A 17411-nucleotide genomic window follows, 5' to 3' on the forward strand; every position below is an offset into this window, starting at 1 on the left:
TGAAGCCTAGCTTGCTCGGAAAGTAGAAATGACCATAAGTTTCATACTGGTTGCAATTATTCGTTTTATACGATGGAAAAGCTGTTGTATTTATATTGTATTTTATGCTTCTGGCGTTGACTTCTAAGGCACTAACTATTCGATCTGGTGGACCACGCCCTGGAGTGAAACCTAGGTTGCCCGGAACGTTGAATTGGCCATCACTTTCAAACTGGTTGCAATTATTCCTGTTATATGGTGGAAACACTGTTGTATTTTTTTTGCATTTTATGGTTCGGGCGTTGACTTCTAAGGCCCTAACTATGCAATCTGTTGGAGCAACGCCCTAGGGTGAAGCCTAGGTTGCTCGGAAAGTAGAAGTGACCATAAGTTTCATACTGGATGCAATTATTCGTTTTATACGATGGAAAAACTGTTGTATTTATATCGCATTTTATGCTTCTGGCGTTGACTTCTAAGGCACTATCTTTTCGATCTGGTGGAGCAACGCCCTAGAGCGAAGCCTAGGTTGCCCGGAACGTAGAATTGGCCATCACTTTCAGACTGGTTGCAATTATTCCTGTTATATGAAGGAAACACAGTTGTATTTTTATTGCATTTTATGCTTCGGGCGTTGACATCTAAGGCCCTAACTACTCAATCTGTTGGAGCAACGCCCTAGGATGAGCCCTAGGTTGCTCGGAAAGTACAAATGACCATAAGTTTCAAACTGGTTGCAATTATTTGTTTTATACTATGGAAAAACTGTTGTATTTATATTGTATTTTATGCTTCTGGCGTTGACTTCTAAGGCACTAACTATTCGATCTGGTGGAGCAACGCCCTGGAGTGAAACCTAGGCTGCCCGGAACGTAGAATTGGCCATCACTTTCAAACTGGTTGCAATTACTCCTGTTATATGATGGAAACACTGTTGTATTTTTTTTGCATTTTATGGTTCGGGCGTTGACTTCTAAGGCCCTAACTATTCAATCCGTTGGAGCAACGCCCTAGGTTGAAGCCTAGGTTGCTCGGAAAGTAGAAATAACCATAAGTTTCATACTGGTTGCAATTATTTGTTTTATACGATGGAAAAACTGTTGTATTTATATTGTATTTTATGCTTCTGGCGTTGACTTCTAATTCACTAACTATTCGATCTGGTGGAGCAACGTCCTACAGTGAAGCCTAGGTTGCCCGGAACGTAGAGTTGGCCATCACTTTCAAACTGGTTGCAATTATTCCTGTTATATGATGGAAGAACTGTTGTATTTTTTTTGCATTTTATGGTTCGGGCGTTGACTTCTAAGGCCCTAACTATTCAATCTGTTGGAGCAACGCCCTAGGGTGAAGCCTAGGTTGCTCGGAAACTAGAAATGACCATAAGTTTCATACTGGTTGTAGTTATTTGTTTTATACGATGGAAAAGCTGTTGTATTTATATCGTATTTTATGCTTCTGGCGTTGACTTCTTGGGCCGTAACTATTCGGTCTGGTGGAGCAACGCCCTGGAGTGAAACCTAGGTTGCCCGGAACGTGCTATTGGCCATCACTTTCAAACTGGTTGCAATTATTCCTGTTATACGATGGAAAAACTGTTGTACTTTAATTGTATTTTATGCTTTTAGCGATGAATTATAAGTCCCTAGCTATTCGATCTGGTGGAGCAACGCCCTAGAGTGACGCCTAGGTTGCTCGGAACGTAGAAATGACCATTACTTTCACACTTGTTGCTATTATTCGTTTTATACGATGGAAAAGCTGTTGTATTTATATCCTATTTTATGCTTCTGGCGTTGACTTCTTAGGACACAACTATTCGATCTGGTGGAGCAACGCCCTGGAGTGAAACCTAGGTTGCCCGGAACGTAGAAATGACCATTACTTTCACACTGGTTGCAATTATTCCTGTTATACGATGGTAAAACTGTTGTATTTTTATTGCATTTTATGCTTCGGGCATTGACTTTTAAGGCCCTAACTATTCAATCTGTTGGAGCAACGCCCTAGGGTGAAGCCTAGGTTGCCCGGAACGTAGAAATGAGCATAACTATCACACTGGTTGCAATTATTCGTTTTATACGATGGAAAAGCTGCTTTATTTATATCGTATTTTATGCTTCTGGGGTTGACTTCTTAGGTCCTAACTATTCCTTCTGGTGGATCAACGCCCTAGGGTGAAGCCTAGGTTGCCCGTAAAGTAGAAATGACCACAACTTTCACACTGGTAGCATTTATTCGTTTTATACGATGGAAAAACTGTTCTATTTATTTTGCATTTTATGCTTCGGGCATTGACTCCTAAGGCCCTAACTATTCAGTCTGTTGGAGCAACGCCCTAGGGTGAAGTATAGGTTGCCCGGAACGTAGAAATGACCATATCTTTCACACTGTTTGCAGTTATTCCTGTTATACGATGGAAGAACTGTTGCATCTTTATTGTATTTTGTGCTTCTGGCGTTGACTTCTAAGGCCCTAACTACTCGATCAGGTGGAGCAACGCCCGAGAGTGAAGCCTACGTTCCTCGGAATGTAAAAATGACCATAACTTTCACACTGGTTGCAATTATTCATTTTATACGATGGAAAAACTGTTGTACTTATTTTGTATTTTATTCTTATGGCGTTGACTTCTAAGGCCCTAGCTATTCGGTTTGGTGGAGCAACGCCCTAGAGTGGAACCTAGGTTGCACTGTACGTAGAAATGACCACTACTTTCACACTGTTTGCAAATATACATTATGTATGATGGAAAATTTGTTGTGTTTATGTTGTATTTTATGCTTCTGGCGTTGACTTCTAAGGCTCTATCTTTTCGATCTGGTGGAGCAACGCCCTAGAGCGAAGCCTAGGTTGCCCGGTACGTAGAATTGGCCATCAGTCTCAAACTGGTTGCAATTACTCCTGTTATATGATGGAAACGCTGTTGTATTTTAACTGCATTTTATGCTTCGGGCGTTGACTTCTAAGGCCCTAACTATTCAATCTGATTGAGCAACGCCCTAGGGTGAAGCCTAGCTTGCTCGGAAAGTAGAAATGACCAGAAGTTTCATACTGGTTGCAATTATTCGTTTCATACGGTGGAAAAGCTGTTGTATTTATATCGTATTTTATGCTTCTGGCGTTGACTTCTTAGGCAGTAACTATTCGGTCTGGTGGAGCAACGCCCTAGAGTGAAGCCTAGGTTGCCCGGAACGTAGAATTGGCCATCACTTTCAAACTGGTTGCAATTATTCCTGTTATATGATGGAAACACTGTTGTATTTTTTTTGCATTTTATGGTTCGGACGTTGACTTCTAAGGCCCTAACTATTCAAACTGTTGGAGCAACGCCCTATGGTGAGGCCTAGGTTGCTCGGAAAGTAGAAATGTCCATAAGGTTCACACTGGTTGCAATTATTCGTTTTATACGATGGAAAAACTGTTGTATTTATATTGTCCTTTAAGATTCTGGCATTGACTTCTAAGGCACTAACAATTCGATCTGGTGGAGCAACGCAATAGAGTGAAGCCTAGGTTGCCCGGAACGTAGAATTGGCCATCACTTTCAAACTGGTTGCAATTATTCCTGTTATATGATGGAAACACAGTTGTATTTTTATTGCATTTTATGCTTCGGGCGTTGACTTCTAAGGCCCTAACTATTCAATCTGTTGGAGCAACGCCCTAGGGTGAAGCCTAGGTTGCTCGGAAAGTTGAAATGACCATAAGTTTCATACTGGATGCAATTATTCGTTTTATACGATGGAAAAACTGTTGTATTTATATCGCATTTTATGCTTCTGGCGTTGACTTCTAAGGCACTATCTTTTCGATCTGGTGGAGCAGCGCCCTAGAGCGAAGCCTAGGTTGCCCGGAACGTAGAATTGGCCATCACTTCCAAACTGGTTGCAATTATTCCTGTTATATGATGGAAACACTGTTGTATTTTAACCGCATTTTATGCTTCGGGCGTTGACTTCTAAGGCCCTAACTATTCGATCTGGTGGAGCAACGCCGTAGAGTGAAGGCTGGGTTGCCCGGAACGTAGAATTGGCCATCACTTTCAAACTGGTTGCAATTATTCCTGTTATATGATGGAAACACTGTTGTATTTTTTTTGCATTTTATGGTACGGGCGTTGACTTCTAAGTCCCTAGCTATTCGATCTGGTGGAGCAACGCCCTAGAGTGACGCCCAGGTTGCCCGGAACGCAGAAATGACCATAACTTTCGCACTGGTTGCAAATATTCCTGTTCCACGATGGACAAACTGTTGTATTTATATCGTATTTTATGCTTCTGGCGTTGACTTCTTAGGACATAACTATTCGATCTGGTGGAGCAACGCCCTGGAGTGAAACCTAGGTTGCCCGGAACGTAGAAATGACCATTACTTTCACACTGGTTGCAATTATTCGTGTTATACGATGGAAAAACTGTTGTATTTTTATTGCATTTTATGCTTCGGGCATTGACTTTGAAGGCCCTAGCTATTCAATCTGTTGGAGCAACGCCGTAGGGTGAAGCCTAGGTTGCCTGGAACGTAGGAATGACCATTACTTTCACACCGGTTGCAATTATTCCTGTTATACGATGGAAAAACTGTTGTATTTTAATTGTATTTTATGCTTTTAGCGATGAATTATAAGTCCCTAGCTATTCGATCTGGCGGAGCAACGCCCTAGAGTGACGCCTAGGTTGCTCGGAACGTAGAAATGACCATTACTTTCACACTTGTTGCTATTATTCGTTTTATACGATGGAAAAGCTGTTGTATTTATATCGTATTTTATGCTTCTGGCGTTGACTTCTTAGGACATAACTATTCGATCTGGTGGAGCAACGCCCTGGAGTGAAACCTAGGTTGCCCGGAACGTAGAAATGACCATTACTTTCACACTGGTTGCAATTATTCCTGTTATACGATGGAAAAACTGTTGTATTTATTTTGCATTTTATGCTTCGGGCATTGACTCCTAAGGCCCTAACTATTCAGTCTGTTGGAGCAACGCCCTAGGGTGAAGTATAGGTTGCCCGGAACGTAGAAATGACCATATCTTTCACACTGTTTGCAGTCATTCCTGTTATACGATGGAAGAACTGTTGCATCTTTATTGTATTTTGTGCTTCTGGCGTTGACTTCTAAGGCCCTAACTACTCGATCAGGTGGAGCAACGCCCGAGAGTGAAGCCTACGTTCCTCGGAATGTAAAAATGACCATAACTTTCACACTGGTTGCAATTATTCATTTTATACGATGGAAAAACTGTTGTACTTATTTTGTATTTTATTCTTATGGCGTTGACTTCTAAGGCCCTAGCTATACGGTTTGGTGGAGCAACGCCCTAGAGTGGAACCTAGGTTGCCCTGTACGTAGAAATGACCACTACTTTCACACTGTTTGCAAATATACATTATATATGATGGAAAATCTGTTGTATTTATGTTGTATTTTATGCTTCTGGCGTTGACTTCTTGGGCCCTAACTATTCGATCTGGTGGAGCAACGCCCTAGAGTGAAGCCTAGGTTGCCCGGAACGTAGAAATGACCATAACTTTCACACTTGTTGCTATCATTCGTTTTATACGATGGAAAAACTGTTATAATTATATTGGATTTTATGCTTCTGGAGTTGACTTCTTAGGGCCTAACTTTTCGATCTGGTGGAACAACGCCCTAGAGTGAAGCCTAGGTCAACCGGAACGTAGAAATGGCCATCAGTTTCAAACAGTTTGCAGTTATTCCTGTTATATGATGGAAAAACTGTTGTATTTTTATTGCATTTTATGCTTCGGGCATTGACTTTTAAGGACCTAACTATTCAATCTGTTGGAGCAACGCTCTAGAGTGAATCCTAGGTTGCCCGGAACGTAGAAATGACCATTACATTCACACTGGTTGCAATTATTCCTGTAATACGATGGAAAAACTGTTGTGTTTTTATTGTATTCTATGCTTCTGGCGTTTAATTCTAAGTCGCTAGCTATTTGATCTGGTGGAGCAACGCCCTAGAGTGAAGCCTACGTTCCTCGGAATGTAGAAATGACCATAACTTTCACACTGGTTGCAATTATTCATTTTATACGATGGAAAAACTGTTGTACTTATTCTGTATTTTATTCTTACGGCGTTGAATTCTAAGTCCCTAGCTATTCGATCTGGTGGAGCAACACCCTAGAGTGAAACCTAGGTTTCCCGTAACGGAGAAATGACCAGTACTTTCATACTGTTTGCAGTTATTCCTGTTACACGATGGAAAAACTTTTGCATCTGTATTGTATTTTATGCTTCTGGCGTTGACTTCTAAGGCCCTAGCTATTCGGTTTGGTGGAGCAACGCCCCAGAGTGGAACCTAGGTTGCCCGGTACGTAGAAATGACCATTACTTTCACACTGTTTGCAAATATACATTACATATGGTGGAAAATCTGTTGTATTTATGTTGTACTTTATGCTTCTGGCGTTGACTTCTTAGGCCCTAACTATTCGATCTGGTGGAGCAACGCCCTAGAGTGAAGCCTAGGTTGCCCGGAACGTAGAAATGACCACTACTTTCACACTGTTTGCAAATATACATTATATACGATAGAAAAACGGTTCTATTTATTTTGCATTTTATGCTTCGGGCATTAACTTGTAAGGCCCTAACTATTCAATCTGTAGGAGCAACGCCCTAGAGTGAATCCTAGGTTGCCCGGAACGTAGAAATGACCATTACATTCACACTGGTTGCAATTATTCCTGTTATACGATGGAAAAGCTGTTGTATTTTTATTGTATTCTATGCTTCTGGCGTTTAATTCTAAGTCGCTAGCTATTTGATCTGGTGGAGCAACGACCTAGAGTGAAGCTTAGGTTGCCCGGATCGTAGAAATGACCATTACTTTCACACTGTTTGCTATTATTCATTTTGTACGATGGAAAAGCTGTTGTACTTATATTGTATTTTATGCGTCTGGCGTAGACTTCTAAGGCCGTAGCTGTTAGATGTGGTGGAGCAACGCCCTAGAGTGACGCCTAGGTTGCCCGGAACGTAGAAACGACCATTACTTTCGCAATGTTTGCAACTGCTCATTTTATACGATGGAATAACTGTTGTACTTATGTTGTATTTTATCCTTCTGGCGTTGAATTCTAAGTCCCTAGCTTCTCCATCTGGTAGAGCAACGCGCTAGAGTGAAACCTAGGCTATCCGGAACGTAGAAATGACCAGTGCATTCACACTGGTTGCTATTATTCGTTTTATACAATGGAAAAACGGTTATACTTATATTCTATTTTATGCTTCTGGCGTTGACTTCTTTGGCCCTAACTGTCCGATATGGTGGAACAACGCCCTAGTGTGAAGCCTAGGATGCCCGGAACGAAGAAATGACCATCACTATCAAACTGGATGCAATTATTCCTGTTATATGATGGAAAAACTGTTGTATTTTTATTGCATTTTATGCTTCGGGCATTGACTTCTAAGGTCGTAACTATTCAATCTGTTGGAGCAACGACCTAGGGTGAAGCCTAGGTTGCCCGGAAAGTAGATATGAGCATAACTTTCACACTGGTTGCAATTATTCGTTTTATACGATGGAAAAGCTGTTGCATCTTTGTTGTATTTTATTCTTCTGGCGTTGACTTCTAAGGCCGTAACTATTAGATGTAGTGGAGTAACGCCCTAGAGTGACGCCTAGGTTGCCCGGAACGTAGAAATGACCATTACTTTCACAATGTTTGAAATTATTCATTTTATACGATGGAAAAACTGTTGTATTCATATTGTATTTTATGCTTCTGTCGTTGACTTCTAAGGTACTAACTATTCGATCTGGTGGAGCAACGCCCTAGAGTGAAGCCTAGGTTGCCCGCAACGTAGAAATGACCGTCACATTCAAACTGGTTGCAATTACTCCTGTTATACGATGGAAAAACTGTTGTATTTTAATTGTATTTTATGCTTTTAGGGATGAATTCTAAGTCCCTAGCTATTCGATCTGGTGGAGCAACGCCCTAGAGTGACGCCTAGGTTGCTCGCAACGTAGAAATGACCATTACTTTCACACTGGTTGCAATTATCCGTTTTATACGATGGAAAATCTGTTGTACTTGTATCGTATTTTATGCTTCTGGCGTTGACTTCTTATGACGAAACTATTCGATCTGGTGGAGCAACGCCATGGAGTGAAACCTAGGTTGCGCGGAACGTAGAAATGACCATAACTTTTACACTGGTAGCAATTATTCGTTTTATACAATGGAAAAACTGTTCTATTTATTTTGTATTTTATGCTTCGGGCGTTGACTTCTAACGCCCTAACTGTTGAATCTGGTGGAGTAACGCCCTAGAGTGAAGCCTAGGTTGCCCGGAACGCAGAAATGACCATAACTTTCGCACTGGTTGCAAATATTCCTGTTCCACGATGGACAAACTGTTGTATTTATATCGTATTTGATGCTTCTGGCGTTGACTTCTAAGGACCTAACTATTCGATCTGGTGGAGCAACGCTCTAGAGTGATGTCCAGGTTGCTCAGAATGTAGGAATGACCATAAATTTCACACTAGCTGCAATTATTCGTTTTATACGATGGAAAAACTGTTGCATCTTTATCGTATTTTATGCTTCTGGCGTGGACTTCTAAGGCCCTAACTATTCGATCTGGTGGAGTAACGCCCTAGAGTGAAGCCTAGGTTTCCCGGAACGTAGAAATGACCATAACTTTTACACTGGTAGCAATTATTCGTTTTATACAATGGAAAAACTGTTCTATTTATTTTGTATTTTATGCTTCGGGCGTTGACTTCTAACGCCCTAACTGATTGATCTGGTGGAGCAACGCCCTAGAGTGAAGCCTAGATTGCCCGGAACGTTGAAATGACCGTAACCTTCACACTGGTTGCTATTATTCGTTTTATACGATGGAAAAACTGTTATATTTATATTGTATTTTATTCTTATGGCGTTGACTTCTTAGGCCCTAACTATTCGATCTGGTGGAGCAACGCCCTAGAGTGAATCCTAGGTTGCCCGGAACGTAGAAATGACCATTACATTCACGCTGGTTGCAATTATTCGGTTTATACGATGGAAAAACTGTTGCATCTTTATCGTATTTTATTCTTCTGGCGTGGACTTCTAAGGCCCTAGCTATTCGATCTGGTGGAGCCACGCCCTAGAGTGAAGCCTAGGTTGCCAGAAACCCAGAAATGACCAATACTTTCGCACTGGTTGCAAATATTCCTGTTCTACGATGGACAAACTGTTGTATTTATATCGTATTTTTTGCTTCTGGCGTTGACTTCTAAGGACCTAACTATTCGATCTGGTGGAGCAACGCTCTAGAGTGATGTCTAGGTTGCTCGGAATGTAGGAATGACCATAAATTTCACACTGGTTGCAATTATTCGTTTTATACGATGGAAAAACTGTTTCATCTTTATCGTATTTTATGCTTCTGGCGCGGACTTCTAAGGCCCTAACTATTCGATCTGGTGGAGCAACGGCCTAGAGTGAAGCCTAGGTTGCCCGGAACGTAGAAATGACCATTACTTTTACACTGGTAGCAATTATTCGTTTTATACAATGGAAAAACTGTTCTATTTATTTTGTATTTTATGCTTCGGGCGTTGACTTCTAAGGTACTAACTATTCGATCTGGTGGAGCAACGCCCTAGGGTGAAGCCTAGGTTGGCCGGAATGTAGAAATGTCCATAACTTTCACACTGGTTGCAGTTATTCCTTTTATACGATTGAAAAGCTGTTGTATTTATATTGTATTTTATGCTTCTGGCGTTGACTTCTTAGGCCCTAACTATTCCCTCTGGTGGATCAACGCCCTAGAGTGAAACCTACGTTGCCGGGAACGTAGAAATGACCATTACATTCACACTGGTTGCAATTATTCCTGTTATACGATGGAAAAACTGTTGTATTTTAATTGTATTTTATGCTTTTAGCGATGAATTCTAAGTCCCTAGCTATTCGATCTGGTGGAGCAACGCCCTAGAGTGACGCCTAGGTTGCTCGGAACGTAGAAATGACCATTACTTTCACACTGGTTGCAATTATCCATTTTATACGATGGAAAAGCTGTTGAATTTGTATCGTATTTTATGCTTCTGGCGTTGACTTCTTATGACCAAACTATTCGATCTGGTGGAGCAACGCCCTAGGGTGAAGCCTAGGTTGCCCGGAAAGTAGAAATGACCATAACTTTCATCCTGGTTGCAATTATTCGTTTTGTATAATGGAAAAACTGTTGTATTTATATTATATTTTGTGCTGCTGGCGTTCACTTCTTAGGCCATAACTATTCGATTTGGTGGAACAACGGCCTAGGGTGAAGCCTAGGTTGCCCGGAAAGTAGAAATGACCATAACTTTCATCCTGGTTGCAATTATTCGTTTTATATGATGGAAAAACTGTTGTATTTATATTGTATTTTATGCTTCTGGCGTTCACTTCTTAGGCCCTAACTATTCGATTTGGTGGAACAACGACCTAGGGTGAAGCCTAGGTTGCCCGGAACGCAGAAATGACCATTACCTTCACGCTTGTTGCAATTATTCGTTTTATACGGTGGAAAAACTGTTGCATCTTTATCGTATTTTATGCTTCTGGCGTGGACTTCTAAGGCTCTACCTATTCGATCTGGTGGAGCAACGCCCTAGAGTGAAGCCTAGGTTACCCGCAACGTAGAAATGACCATAACTTTTACACTGGTAGCAATTATTCGTTTTATACAATGGAAAAACTGTTCTATTTATTTTGTATTTTATGCTTCGGGCGTTGACTCCTAAGGCCCTAACTGATTGATCTGGAGGAGCAACGCCATAGAGTGAAGCCTAGATTGCCCGGAACGTTGAAATGGCCATAACCTTCACACTGGTTGCTATTATTCGTTTTATACGATGGAAAAACTGTTATATTTATATTGTATTTTATTCTTATGGCGTTGACTTCTTAGGCCCTACCTATTCGATCTGGTGGAACAACGCCCTAGGGTGAAGCCTAGGTTGCCTGGAACGTAGAAATGACCATTACTTTCATACTGTTTGCAATTATTCGTTTTATACGATGGAAAAACTGTTGCATCTTTATTGTATTTTATGCATCTGGCGTTGACTTCTAAGGCCCTAACTATTCCATCTGGTGGAGCAACGCCCTAGAGTGAAGCCTAGGCTGACCGGAACGTGGAAATGACCATAACTTCCACACTGGTAGCAATTATTCGTTTTATACGATGGAAAAACTGTACTATTTATTTTGTATTTTATGCTCCAGGCGTTGACTTCTAAGGCCCTAGCTATTCGATCTGGTGGAGCAACGCCCTAGAGTGAAGCCTAGGTTGCCCGGAACGTAGAAATGAACATCACTTTCAAAATGGTTGCAATTATTCATGTTATATGATGTAAAAACTGTTGTATTTTGATTGCATTTTATGCTTCGGGCATTGACTTCTAGGGCCCTAACAATTCAATCTGTTGGAGCAACGCCCTAGGGTGTATCCTAGGTTGCCCGGAAAGTAGAGATGACCATAAGTTTCACACGGATTGCTATTATTCGTTTTATACAATGGAAAGACTGTTCGATTTATTTTGTATTTTATGCTTCGGGCGTTGACTTCTAAGGCCCTAACTGTTGAATCTGGTGGAGCAACGCCCTAGTGTGAAGCCTAGGTTGACCGGAACCCAGAAATGACCATAACTTTCGCACTGGCTGCAAATATTCCTGTTCTACGATGGACAAACTGTTGTATTTATATCGTATTTTATGCTTCTGTCGTTGACTTCTAAGGACCTAACTATTCGATCTGGTGGAGCAACGCTCTAGAGTGAAGTCTAGGTTGCTCGGAATGTAGGAATGACCATAAATTTCACACTGGTTGCAATTATTCATTTTATACGATGGAAAAACTGTTGTACTTATATTGTATTTTATTCTAATGGCGTTGACTTCTTAGGCCCTACCTATTCGATCTGGTGGAACAACGCCCTAGGGTGAAGCCTAGGTTGCCTGGAACGTAGAAATGACCATTACTTTCAGACTGTTTGCAATTATTCGTTTTATACGATGGAAAAGCTGTTGCATCTTTATTGTATTTTAGGCTTCTGGCGTTGACTTCTAAGGCCTTAACTATTCGATCAGGTGGAGCAACGCCCTAGAGTGAAGCCTAGGTTGCTCGGAATGTAGGAATGACCATAACTTTTACACTGGTAGCAATTATTCGTTTTATACAATGGAAAAACTGTTCTATTTATTTTGTATTTTATGCTTCGGGCGTTGACTTCTAAGGCCCTAACTGATTGATCTGGTGGGGCAACGCCCTAGAGTGAAGCCTAGATTGCCCGGAACGTTGAAATGACCATAACCTTCACACTGGTTGCTATTATTCGTTTTATACGATGGAAAAACTGTTATATTTATATTGTATTTTATTCTTATGGCGTTGACTTCTTAGGCCCTACCTATTCGATCTGGTGGAACAACGCCCTAGGGTGAAGCCTAGGTTGCCTGGAACGTAGAAATGACCATTACTTTCAGACTGTTTGCAATTATTCGTTTTATACGATGGAAAAGCTGTTGCATCTTTATTGTATTTTAGGCTTCTGGCGTTGACTTCTAAGGCCCTAACTATTCGATCAGGTGGAGCAACGCCCTAGAGTGAAGCCTAGGTTGCTCGGAATGTAGAAATGACCATAACTTTCACACTGGTTGCAATTATTCATTTTATACGATGGAAAAACTGTTGTACTTATATTGTATTTTATTCTTACGGCGTTGAATTCTAAGTCCCTAGCTATACGATCTGGTGGAGCAACGCCCTAGAGTGAAACCTAGGTTACCCGGGACGTAGAAATGACCAGTACTTTCATACTGTTTGCAGTTATTCCTGTTATACGATGGAAAAACTGTTGCATCTTTATTGTATTTTATGCTTCTGGCGTTGAATTCTAAGGCCCTAACTATTCGATCTGGTGGAGCAACGCCCTAGAGTGAAGCCTAGGTTGCCCGAAACCCAGAAATGACCAATACTTTCGCACTGGTTGCAAATATTCCTGTTCTACGATGGACAAACTGTTGTATTTATATCGTATTTTTTGCTTCTGGCGTTGACTTCTAAGGACCTAACTATTCGATCTGGTGGAGCAACGCTCTAGAGTGATGTCTAGGTTGCTCGGAATGTAGGAATGTCCATAAATTTCACACTGGTTGCAATTATTCGTTTTATACGATGGAAAAACTGTTTCATCTTTATCGTATTTTATGCTTCTGGCGCGGACTTCTAAGGCCCTAACTATTCGATCTGGTGGAGCAACGCCCTAGAGTGAAGCCTAGGTTGCCCGGAACGTAGAAATGACCATTACTTTTACACTGGTAGCAATTATTCGTTTTATACAATGGAAAAACTGTTCTATTTATTTTGTATTTTATGCTTCGGGCGTTGACTTCTAAGGTACTAACTATTCGATCTGGTGGAGCAACGCCCTAGGGTGAAGCCTAGGTTGGCCGGAATGTAGAAATGTCCATAACTTTCACACTGGTTGCAGTTATTCCTTTTATACGATTGAAAAGCTGTTGTATTTATATTGTATTTTATGCTTCTGGCGTTGACTTCTTAGGCCCTAACTATTCCCTCTGGTGGATCAACGCCCTAGAGTGAAACCTACGTTGCCGTGAACGTAGAAATGACCATTACATTCACACTGGTTGCAATTATTCCTGTTATACGATGGAAAAACTGTTGTATTTTAATTGTATTTTATGCTTTTAGCGATGAATTCTAAGTCCCTAGCTATTCGATCTGGTGGAGCAACGCCCTAGAGTGACGCCTAGGTTGCTCGGAACGTAGAAATGACCATTACTTTCACACTGGTTGCAATTATCCGTTTTATACGATGGAAAAGCTGTTGAATTTGTATCGTATTTTATGCTTCTGGCGTTGACTTCTTATGACCAAACTATTCGATCTGGTGGAGCAACGCCCTAGGGTGAAGCCTAGGTTGCCCGGAAAGTAGAAATGACCATAACTTTCATCCTGGTTGCAATTATTCGTTTTGTATAATGGAAAAACTGTTGTATTTATATTATATTTTGTGCTGCTGGCGTTCACTTCTTAGGCCATAACTATTCGATTTGGTGGAACAACGCCCTAGGGTGAAGCCTAGGTTGCTCGGAACGTAGAAATGACCATAACTTTCACACTGGTAGCAATTATTCGTTTTATACGATGGAAAAACTGTTCTATTTATTTTGTATTTTATGCTTCGGGCGTTGACTTCTAAGGCCCTAGCTATTCGATCTGGTGGAGCAACGCCCTAGAGTGAAACCTAGGCTACCCGGAACATAGAAATGACCAGTACTTTCACAATGTTAGCAAGTATTCATTTTATACGATGGAAAAACTGTTGTAAATATATTGTGTTTTATTCTTCTGGCGTTGACTTCTCAGGCCCTAACTATTCGATCTGGTGTAACAACGCCCTAGAGTGAAGCCTAGGTTGCCCTTAACGTAGAAATGTCCATCACTTTCAAACTGGTTGGAATGATTCCTGTTATACGATCGAAAAACTGTTGTATTTTTATTGCATTTTATGATTCGGGCGTTGACTTCTAAGGCCCTAACTATTCAATGTGGTGGAGCAACGCCCTAGGGTGAAGCCTAGGTTGCCCGGAAAGTAGAAATGACCATTACTTTCACAATGTTTGCAATTATTCATTTTATACGATGGAAGCACTGTTGTACTTATATTGATATTATTCTTCTGGCGTTGACTTCTTAGGCCCTAACTATTCGATCTGGTGGAACAACGCCCTAGAGTGAAGCCTAGGTTGCCCGGAACATGAAAATGACCATTACTTTCACACTGTTTGCAAATATACATTATATACGATGTAAAAGCTGTTGTATTTATATTGTATTTTATGCTTCTGGCGTTGGCTTCTAAGGTACTAACTATACGATCAGGTGGAGCAATGCCCTAGAGTGAAGCCTAGGTTGCCCGGAACGTAGAAATGACCATCACATTCAAACTGGTTCCAATTATTCCTGTTATATGATGGAAGAACTGTTGTACTTTTATTGCACTTTATGCTTCGGGCATTGAGTTCTAAGGCCCTAACTATTCAATCTGTTGGAGCAGCGCCCTAGGGTGAAGCCTAGGTTGCCCGGAAAGTAGAAATGACCATAACTTTCACAATGTTTGCAAGTATTCATTTTATACGATGAAAAAACTGTTGTACATATATTGTATTTTATCCTTCTGGCGTTGAATTCTAAGTCCCTAGCTATTCGACCTATTGGAGCGACGCCCTCGAGTGAAACCTAGGTTGCCCGGAACGTAGAAATGACCATAACTTTCACACTGGTTGCAATTATTCGTTTTATACGATTGAAAAACTGTTGTATTTATATTGTATTTTATGCTTCTGGAGTTGACTCCTTAGGCCCTAACTATGCCCTCTGGCGGATCAACGCCCTAGAGTGAAGCCTACGTTGCCCGGAACGTAGAAATGACCATTACTTTCACACTGGTTGCAATTATTCCTGTTATACGATGGAAAAACTGTTGTATTTTAATTGTATTTTATGCTTTTAGAGATGAATTCTAAGTCCCTAGCTATTCGATCTGGTGGAGCAACGCCCTAGAGTGACGCCTAGGTTGCTCGGAACGTAGAAATGACCATTACTTTCACACTGGTTGCAATTATTCGTTTTATACGATGGAAAAACTGTTGCATCTTTATCGTATTTTATGCTTTTGGCGTGGACTTCTAAGGCCCTAACTATTCGATCTGGTGGAGCAACGCCCTAGAGTGAAGCCTAGGTTGCCCGGAACGTAGAAATGACCATTACTTTCAGACTGTTTGCAATTATTCGTTTTATACTATGGAAAAACTGTTGCATCTTTATTGTATTTTATGCATCTGGCGTTGACTTCTAAGGCCCTAACTATTCCATCTGGTTTAGCAACGCCCTAGAGTGAAGCCTAGGTTACCCGGAACGTAGAAATGACCATAACTTTTACACTGGTAGCAATTATTCGTTTTATACAATGGAAAAACAGTTCTATTTATTTTGTATTTTATGCTTCGGGCGTTGACTTCTAAGGCCCTAACTGATTGATCTGGTGGAGCAACACCCTAGAGTGAAGCCTAGATTGCCCGGAACGTTGAAATGACCATAACCTTCACACTGGTTGCTATTATTCGTTTTATACGATGGAAAAACTGTTATATTTATATTGTATTTTATTCTTATGGCGTTGAATTCTAAGTCCCTAGCTATACGATCTGGTGGAGCAACGCCCTAGAGTGAAACCTAGGTTACCCGGAACGTAGAAATGACCAGTACTTTCATACTGTTTGCAGTTATTCCTGTTATACGATGGAAAAACTGTTGCATCTTTATTGTATTTTATGCTTCTGGCGTTGAATTCTAAGGCCCTAACTATTCGATCTGGTGGAGCAACGCCCTAGAGTGAAGCCTACGTTGCCCGGAACATGGAAATGACCATTACTTTCACACTGGTTGCAATTATTCCTGTTATATGATGGAAGAACTGTTGTACTTTTATTGCATTTTATGCTTCGGGCATTGACTTCTAAGGCCCTAACTAATCAATCTGTTGGAGCAGCGCCCTAGGGTGAAGCCTAGGTTGCCCGGAAAGTAGAAATGACCATAACTTTCATCCTGGTCGCAATTATTCGTTTTATATGATGGAAAAACTGTTGTATTTATATTGTATTTTATGCTTCTGGCGTTCACTCCTTAGGCCCTAACTATTCGATTTTGTGGAACAACGACCTAGGGTGAAGCCTAGGTTGCCCGGAACGCAGAAATGACCATTACCTTCACGCTTGTTGCAATTATTCGTTTTATACGGTGGAAAAACTGTTGCATCTTTATCGTATTTTATGCTTCTGGCGTTGACTTCTAAGGACCTAACTATTCGATCTGGTGGAGCAACGCTCTAGAGTGAAGTCTAGGTTGCTCGGAATGTAGGAATGACCATAAATTTCACACTGGTTGCAATTATTCATTTTATACGATGGAAAAACTGTTGTACTTATATTGTATTTTATTTTAATGGCGTTGACTTCTTAGGCCCCACCTATTCGATCTGGTGGAACAACGCCCTAGGGTGAAGCCTAGGTTGCCTGGAACGTAGAAATGACCATTACTTTCAGACTGTTTGCAATTATTCGTTTTATACGATGGAAAAGCTGTTGCATCTTTATTGTATTTTAGGCTTCTGGCGTTGACTTCTAAGGCCTTAACTATTCGATCAGGTGGAGCAACGCCCTAGAGTGAAGCCTAGGTTGCTCGGAATGTAGGAATGACCATAACTTTTACACTGGTAGCAATTATTCGTTTTATACAATGGAAAAACTGTTCTATTTATTTTGTATTTTATGCTTCGGGCGTTGACTTCTAAGGCCCTAACTGATTGATCTGGT

Source organism: Calliopsis andreniformis, unplaced genomic scaffold (assembly GCF_051401765.1).
Source record: "Calliopsis andreniformis isolate RMS-2024a unplaced genomic scaffold, iyCalAndr_principal scaffold0018, whole genome shotgun sequence".
In the NCBI taxonomy this organism is placed as follows: domain Eukaryota; kingdom Metazoa; phylum Arthropoda; class Insecta; order Hymenoptera; family Andrenidae; genus Calliopsis; species Calliopsis andreniformis.